We start from the raw sequence: 9,478 nt of genomic DNA on the forward strand, positions 1-9,478 counted from the left end.
AGAGGACGCCTAAGTCAAGCCACGTTAGACCCACACGTTAAGCATCCCGCAATACTCCCAAAGAACAGTCACATGTCAGCTTTACTTATTAAGCACTTTCACGAAAGTGTACATCATCAAGGCCGTGGAATGACATTAAATGAACTGAGAGCTAATGGATGGTGGATCCTTGGGTGCAGCAGTTTAGTCTCATCACACATTTTCAAATGTGTCAAATGCAGAAAGTATAGAAGACCTGTAGAAGAACAAAAAATGGGTGACTTACCGCAAGATAGAATGGAATCATCTCCACCATTCACTTACGCCGGTATTGACTGCTTTGGTCCAATATATGTCAAAGAAGGAAGGAAGGAACTCAAAAGATATGGTCTTTTACTCACGTGTCTATGTTCAAGGGCAATACACATAGAAATTATTGATGACATGACAACTGACTCATTTATCAATGGTTTAAGAGCATTCATTGCCATAAGAGGAAATGTTCGTCTACTGAGATGTGATCAAGGAACCAATTTTGTTGGAGCAAGAAGAGAGTTTGCTGAACTCATGAAAGGAATGGAACAAAAAAGAGTGAAGGCTCTAGGATGTGAATTTCTTATGAACCCTCCAGCAGAAAGTCATATGGGTGATGTCTGGGAGAGACAAATAAGAACCATAAGAAGTGTTCTTACTGCTATTCTTGACAAGTCAGCGCAAAGGCTTGACAGTACCTCTCTAAGGACATTCCTGTACGAGGTTATAGCCATCGTTAACAGCAGACCACACACCATTGAACATTTGAATGACCCATCAGGACCTGAACCTTTAACTCTGAATCATATCCTTACTATGAAGTCCTCAATCATTCTGCCCCCACCTGGACAATTTATAAGAGAAGATCTGTATCTTCGGAAGAGGTGGCGCAGAGTGCAGTATTTGGCTAATGAATTCTGGACTCGATGGAAGAAAAAATATATTTTGAACTTACAGCCAAGACAAAGGTGTCACAAGAACAGAAGGAACGTAAAGATCAATGACATTGTCCTCTTACAAGATGATCTGACATCACGGAACAAATGGAAGCTGGCCAGAATCACAGAAGTCTACCCAGGATCAGATGGTAGGATGAGAAAATTAAGATTGCTAGTTAGTGACACCACATTTGACAAAAAAGGGAAACCCACAACTAAAACTGTGTTCCTTGAAAGGCCCATACATAAGGTTGTTACTTTGCTTGAGACAGATTAAGGGATAATGTTCAATTAGAAGTTATAGTCTAATTGGTTAATAAAAATAATTTTTTCATTGAAAAGTTGAAGTGGATACCAGCAACACCCATTGGGCCCTATCTTGCACCCGGCGCAAATGACTTTGTACACTGACGCATGTATCATTCCTATGTTTGCACCCACACAAAGCGGGCTTTTCCCTCCACAGATGCACGCCGGTAAACTAGGGAATGAACTTGCGCTCCCTGGGCGGGTCGGCGCAAAAAGGAGGCGTGTTTCGGCGCAAACATTCCCTATTGCTATTTTGCAGTTCCAGAAAACAATTCCGCCACTGACCAGAAAAAACCTAGTCTAAAGTCAGTGGCGCGTTGCGCGTTGTTCATAATGCTATTTTAAGCGCGCATGCTTGGCCATAATGTAGCGGGTGCACAACGCGCATACACTTTCATTCTCTCATCAACACAGATGCAGCAGTTTTATTTTTGAAAATCATACATTATAACAAGGAAAACTATTAACACATGAGGGAAATCATTGTGGTGTCCATGAAGATGTAAAAAAAAATAGTTTTTTTCCTCCCACGCCTGTTTAACCGACGCTGATTTGGGTGGGTTTCTCCCATCCCCATACAACGTCACTTCTCTGTCTTTCACTGCCCTGACAAGAACGTCGGTCTCCTCGGCTGTGAACCGCTCCTGGTGCGCGCCTGGTAAATCCGCCGTTATAATAGTAATCCGCCATGCAACATGCACACCTGCTCTTAGGGTATGTTGGATGACGCTCTGATTGGTTTATTTCCCGTTACGCCAAAACCACACCTATGAATAATGAAGCTATTTCAGACCAACCCCTTTTAAACTTGCGTCGGGGGCAAGAGTCATTTATTTCGTCGGTTAAATAACAACAGCGCCGAGATCCGCCCACAAAGTTACTTGCGCTTCGCGCTTGATACTTGCGTTTCAGATCGTTAAAATAGGGCCCATTGTGTTTAGTGAAATCCCATATTAAAGTTTGTGTGATTTGGTGGGAGTGTAAATGCTGCCATTATATTGTTGATATAATTTGTTGATTTTTCTATATGTGGTGATGCGCTCCATGACAATGATTAGGGGCGGACCGGGTATGCGAAGCAGATATAAAAAGGGGACGGGAATGACGCCTAAGCGAGCGCGTCATTCTCGTTCTGGAAGTGATGTCATCCTGGCACACAGTGTTTACGTTTGGGAGGTAAGAAATGTTGGTGGCTGCTTAATTCTGAACGTGCGTTAGAAAAGATAATTTAAGACTTGTTCAATTCACAGTGCGACGGAGGAGGACTGTAAACTCATTGATAACATATCCGTTATGGCAAGCCCGTAATTTGCACCCTATTGGGTACATTGAGCGATGTGATTCACCATTTACCGGTAAGTCATACTCATTTTAAAATCAGGTCCACAAGACCTAGAATTCGCAAATTATAAACGATGTGATATATTGTTTTTAGTGACTGATCCTATAATTCGCACCCTATTGAGTGCACTGAGCGGTGTGATTCACTATTTACCGGTAAGTTATATTTGGGTCAATGTTAAGTTCATGAGATCATAAATGTGTAAATTACAATTATCGTGTGTTATATATTTTTTTAGTAATACAGGGGTGGTGTTACAGCAGGCTTGGCGGGAGTAGCTGGGCTTAGTGACGACCGATTGGATTGTGTTTCCCCTTGCCAGAAAATCCTCGACCATTTCTCAGCGACTCTTACTGGAACAGCGCATTTGTTGTGATCGTCTGACTAATACTTTCTCTTATCTCCCATCCGTCTTGAGACGGCCGGAAAAATAGCGCATTTTCGGCCGTAGTGACGCTTTCCAAACCTGGCAAATTCAGTGCTGATCTTTGGGCTGGCGTACAGCGGCGAATAACTGGGTTGTCATCTCTATTTTGCTCTTTAAGCAGAAACATTGTCATTTAAAGTATTGACGTTTGTAAAATTGTGATTGTCTGTTTTTGAATGTCTTACATGTATTTCTAAATCCGACCTGAGAAGGGTGTACTTTTAAAATACTGTAATCATCAGGCGACGCAGTGTTGGAAAGCTAGTAATGAGCGTTGGCCAGTGAGTGGTTGCTTTTATTTTTTTGTGTAAACAACTGATTCCAACTGTCCACATGTGATAAGTGTTCAACCAAAAGACTATTACGTGGAGTGTGTGTGTGTGTGTGTGTGTGTGGTTGCTTATGTCCCAATTTGTCCTCTCTTTTCTTTTACCCAGAGTTGGGGTGCCAGTTCAACGCCCACGTCCTCTGGTGTGGTGGTGTGCTTTTCGCTTGCTGTGTTCACAGAGGGTGATTGGGTGCTGTGTGGTGAGAGCACTAGTTGCAGTGTTTACCGGGCAGGCGAACTGAATCCCCAATTCTGAAATGGACAAGTGTTATGGTTGACATATTTAGTGTGTGTTTGTATTATGTCTTTTGGTATTTGTCTTATTTGTATTTAATAAATGATTTAAAACGTTTCTGGGTTGTCTGTTATCTGACCCAGTCACCACGTATCTGTGTGCTTTGCACTTGAAGTACAAGCGGGTCCCCGGCCCATTTTCCGGGGTGGCGTAGTCTATTTGGGGCCATAATTGGTACTGTATTGCGCTTAAGAGAGCAAACTGCCACATATATTAACTTTCATAATTAAAATTTAATTGTGTTTGTTATTTATACATTATTTATTTTAATATAAGTTGTAGTACCTTTATTTTGAAGGATTGGTTCAAGTTTATGCGCAAATGCGGATTTCACGTCAGATTCATGCGGTTCAACTTCAGAGGTTCATGCAAGCAAGCGGCAAGCACATACTTTATGTATTCTCAGATAAAGCTTTATTATTGTTACAAAGGACGTTTGTAAGGAAGATTCAAATACTATTTCCCTTTCTCGCAGCATGCAGCCAACGAGTTTTCATGGTGGATTTGGAGAAAAGTCTTCAATTAAACCAGTAGCGAGATAACCACTTGTGTCTGCGTATGCTTTGGAGGGAGTTAAACTTAAAGTGCCCCTATTATGGATTTTTGAAAATGACCTTTCATGTAGTGTGTAACATAGCTTTAAGTGAATGAAAACATCCTGCAAAGTTTTACATCTGAAAGTGCACCGTATATAAAGTTATTGTCTTTCAAAAGTAAGAGTCGACTGAGTCAATGAAATTAATCGTTTTTAAAACGAGTCATAAGCCGTTTTCTTGTGACGTCAAGATGAAACATTAGCATATTTCCCGCCCACTTATTGCGCGCGCAGACACGAGGAAAACTTGAACCCCCTAAAACACTGCAGCTGATTCCTGTGGACACTGGACAGCATCATGTCCAGAAGACGCTGTTCTACAATGTGAAGGTAAAGACAGTTTTTTTTAAGTTAATCCCATGATATCACAGCAGTGTAATCCTAAACTTTTGCTGTGTTCCCTGTATTTTACTGACGAGTTCAATGCAGGATTCGCAAACCGCTTGCTCTTAACCCTCTGGGGACGGATTGGGCGGTACCGCCCAAAATGGCATACTTTTACAAATGTGTAAATATCTTAAAAACTATTAGTGATAGAGAGGTGCGGTCTTTTTTACCGTCTTCCTTAGATTCCGCTGAAAACAGTGATAACTTACCCGGCTTGTAAATATACACACTTCCTTGTTGCGCAATACCACCATGTAAAAGGCCAATGAAATCGATGTTGTTTGGCAGATTCCGCAAGCAACAACCAATGGAAAAATTGCAGATGGCGAAATATTTTTCTTATCCAATCAGAGGAAGGTTACCATGACGTATCTAGCAAATCAGAGGACTCTAGCCTTGCAAGGGGTGGTACTATATAGTTAGGGATATGACGCAAACAGCATTGAATGGAGAGAAGGAGAGAGAGCGAACGGAGGCTTACGGAGCGGATTATCAGAGAAATATGAGAGAGAGAGACAGAACAATTATAATATATATATATTTATATACATACAATTATAACTAGGGTTGGGTACCGAAACTCGGTGCCAATAGGGAACCGGTTCCGACGTAAACGGTAGTAACCAAACCGAATAAGAACGAAAATTTCGGTGCCTGATTTCGGTGCCTAACTTCATTAGGCACACACGCACACACACAAGGTCTCTCGCTCTCTCTCTCTCCGCCGTGCGCTACACAGTTTGGAGCACAGTCTCTTCTGTCTCGCAAGCGCGCTCTTTCTCGCAAGGTTTGGCTGCATTTCACGTGTAAAATTACGTGTCAGAACGCCCTCTGGGTGTGCCGATAGTCTGAATCCCATATAGAATCAAGCCAATTCATTTGCTGATGGCGCGGGCGCCGCATCGACGCACTTACGTCGTCATACTATGTTGGCGCGCGCGCGCCATCTGCTCCTCAGATTTCTTTGCCGAAAAAGGAAGCTGGTCGGCAGCGCGAGGAGCTTGGCAGCGTCTCGTTCCCTATTGAGAGATATGTTACACCAGTAACCAGAGATGTTCTCTTTCATAGGTTCACTCAACGCTGCGTAGCTAAGAAGCAGTGGATTTGTAGGCTGCTGTATCACGTGCCGTTTGAACTGACGCGCTACAGCGATCTGTCACATTTCAAAGAGCCAAAACGTTATTTATTGTGTGAATCTCGTAAAAATATTGACAGAATCTGACAGCTGTGGATTTGTTCCATATCAAAAGTAACCTTCTCTGTCTTGTCTGTCCGTGTCCTCTTTGTCCGCGATTTCTCTGTGTGAAAAGGGTCATTTGCGTGAGTCTCACGGTCAATGCGTGAGAGTTGGCAGCTCTGCCTGCTAGTAATCTCTATTAATCTCCAGTATTATTACATTGTTTGATACAATATTGTTTCATTTGATATTATGTAAATATGATTTTTTATTTTATATTGGTTTTATTATTACCATATGTTACTTGTATTTATATTGTTTAAAGATTTAAGTTAATATTGTGTCCAGTTTGGCCCTGTAAATTAAAGGGTATTATTTTTTGATAAAGTGTGTGCGGTTTCATTTTCTTAAGTACCGATTTAAGAACCGTTTAAGCACCGGAACCGTTTAAAAAATACCGAGTAGGTACTGGAATCGGATAAAACCCAAACGATACCCAACCCTAATTATAACATTATTTATTGTTTTAGCACTTGTATGATGGCAAGCAGTAAACGATTTACGGTGGAAAAGGCTCTGGAACAATTACTGGAGAGTGACGAGGAGAAAGCATTGCTTAGAAAATTCTAAGCATTCCTAAAAAAACGCCTAGGACTATTTGTAAATAAAGTTACATTTTTCATTGTTCTTTACACATTTTATTTAACAATTACACATGTCTGTCAAGCAAAGGCTTTGACAAATATATTTTTTGTTCAAAAACTGTTCACTATTGTTGTGTGATGTGTGATTTTCAGAAATAAATGACAAAAATCTCATTTCCGTTTTTGAAATTCTCTAGTTTATTGTAAATTTTTCACTCATACTTCCTTTATAAACACATTACACGCATGCTTATGTTAGCTTAGGGTCTTCTGGATCCATAGATATCAAACACATAGTGTTTCATCTCCATTACATATGGTTTATAAGCCCAAATGTAAAAATAGAGAAAACGGACCAAAAGGGGCTTAGTCCCCAGAGGGTTAAAGATGGTGTTCAACATACTTAGTTTTGAGTTTTGAGTCTCCTGCTAACTGGTTAACTCACATTACTGAAATACTTCTGCTAATCAGTTGTGGGCCACTATTACCTAAAACTGTGTCTATTAATGCAGATTGTCTGTCGAGATTAAGCATGAAGCAAGTTTTGTTTTACCAACATTTATATTACATCAGTCATTCATGCTAGAGCTCGGTTAATGTATACACTGTTATTGATACAGTTTTCATGTTCACCGCAATAAATTAGAAAAACACTCGGTAAATAAATAAGTACAAGTAAAATAATCGGTTTGTTGATGGACATGCACTTGTTAATGCTGATGCTGAGGAGTTGCAACATCTCATAATGTCCCTCAAACTGAGTAGCGTATCACTGAGAAACACTAAATCCTGTCCTTGTGATAGTGGATAGTAGACTAATATAACTAGTCCGGTTCTCGCGCACTGTACGCGGTAAACCAATCACAATAGACTGAGCTGTCTGGCCAATCAGAGCAGAGTAGCTCACGGAAAGGAGGGGTTTAGAGAGATTGATCTGGCGAGTCGTTTGAGAATCATTGAAAATGTGATGATGTGCAAATGTATATTATGAGAAAATGAATTTTTTTTTTTTACCTTTGATGCAGGTAAACCTGTTGTAAGAGAATCCAAAACAACATTAGGAAACTTTAAAATAGCATAATAGGGGCACTTTAAGAAAAATACTAGAATGAGAAAATGAACATCCGACATTGCTTTCTGCACTGATTGAGACAGGTGTATCTTAAAATATGTAAAATATTAACATTATTAGGAGCTTCTTCCTCAAGCAGATGCTGACGATCTTCAGGCGTAACCCATGGTTCTTACAAAATACAGTAATAATATCTGCTGGAAATGTTTATTAGATATTTTTCAAGAATGTTGTTGCTGCTTTTTACATAATTATTCTTATTTTTTTTCTTCCTCTTCTTCTCTGATGACTAAGGTGGGGCAACCTGTCACTCACATGAGATCCACCCATAGCAAACCACAACCAGCCAATCAATTACCCACAGACACAATCAAGCCCCGCCCACATTTGTTCTTGTTCCAGAAGCGTTTCACTCTTATATAGAGGGTTTTCACCAACGTCACGTTCTGGGGTGCGTTTCCCAAAAGCATCGTTGGCCAACTATGATCGCAATTTCCATTGAACTCTATTGGTAACGACGGAACTTGCGACCATAGTTGGCTTTGGGAAACGCACCCCTGGGCGGTAACCCGGATGCGCGGCCATTATGGAGGCACTCGGATGTAAACAACAGCATGGATTGCACTGTTTATGTACTACTGAACACATTGTTACACTAATAAACCATGGAAAAAAACACGTGGTGCGAAATCATATAGATAAGGACTTAGTAAGCAGGAGAGAGCGCAAAATTTTGACAAACTAAAGTTAATGGGCCCTATCTTGCACTCGGCGCAAATGACTTTGTTTACTGACGCATGTATCATTCCTATTTTGATCCCGCGTAAAGCGGACTGCAAAATAGACCTCCACAGACACACGTCGGTTAACTAAGAAATACACTTGCGCTCCCCGGGGCGGTTCAGCGCAAAGAGGAGGCGTGTTCCGGCGCAAACTTTCCCTCATGCTATTTTGCTGTTCTATAAAACAATTGCGCCACTGACCAGAAAAAAACTAGTCTAAAGTCAGTGGCGCGTTGCGCGTTGTTCATTATGCTATTTTAAGGGCGCATGCTTGGCCATAATCAATGTAGCGTGTGCACAACGCGCATACACTTTGATTCTCTCATGTAACCAGCAGTTTTCATTTTTGCAAATCATACATTATTACGATAGATAGATAGATAGATAGATAGATAGATAGATAGATAGATAGATAGATAGATAGATAGATAGATAGACAATTTATTATAAAAGCATACATGTACCTTACACATTTACCCAAATTATCATACGCCTGTTTAACAGAAGTTAATTTGGGTGGGTTTCTCCATCCCCAATGTCACTTCTCTGTGTTTTACGGCCCTGACGAGAACGTTGCTCTCCTCGGCTGTGAACCGCTCCTGGCGTGCGCCTGGCAAATTCGCCGTTATAATAGGAATCCGCTTTAGAACAAGCGCACCTGCTCTTAAAGGGAATGTGAGATGACGCTCTGATTGGTTTATTTCACATTACGCCCAAACCACACCTATGAATAATGAAGCTACTTCAGACCAACCCCTTTTAGATTTGCGCCTGGCGCAAGAGGCATTTATCCCGCCGGGAAAATAGCAACAGCGCCGGGATCCGCCCACAAAGTTACTTGCGCTTTGCGCTTTGACACTTGCGTTTCAGATCGTTAAAATAGGGCCCAATATGTGGTAAAGATCCGAACGAGCTAGCTTCTCTAGCCCTTACTGCAATTCTTCCTTCTATTTCTTATCACGACATAGGCTACGTTCAGATTGTCAGTTCAAAAAAGTACATGAAATCCGTTTTAAGCTACATCCATATGTGGTTTGAAATCCTATTCAAATCACATATCAGGACATCAGCTTCAGTCTGAACGATCGGATTTTGCGTGGTATGTAACTCTCAGTCTCAGGCCATGTAAAATGTAAACGTCAGACGTTGTTAGAGGACACATGCTGAAAG

The sequence above is a fragment of the Rhinichthys klamathensis genome, unplaced genomic scaffold (genome assembly GCF_029890125.1).
Source record: "Rhinichthys klamathensis goyatoka isolate OS25496 unplaced genomic scaffold, OSU_Roscu_1.1 h1tg000087l_1, whole genome shotgun sequence".
Lineage (NCBI taxonomy): Eukaryota > Metazoa > Chordata > Actinopteri > Cypriniformes > Leuciscidae > Rhinichthys > Rhinichthys klamathensis.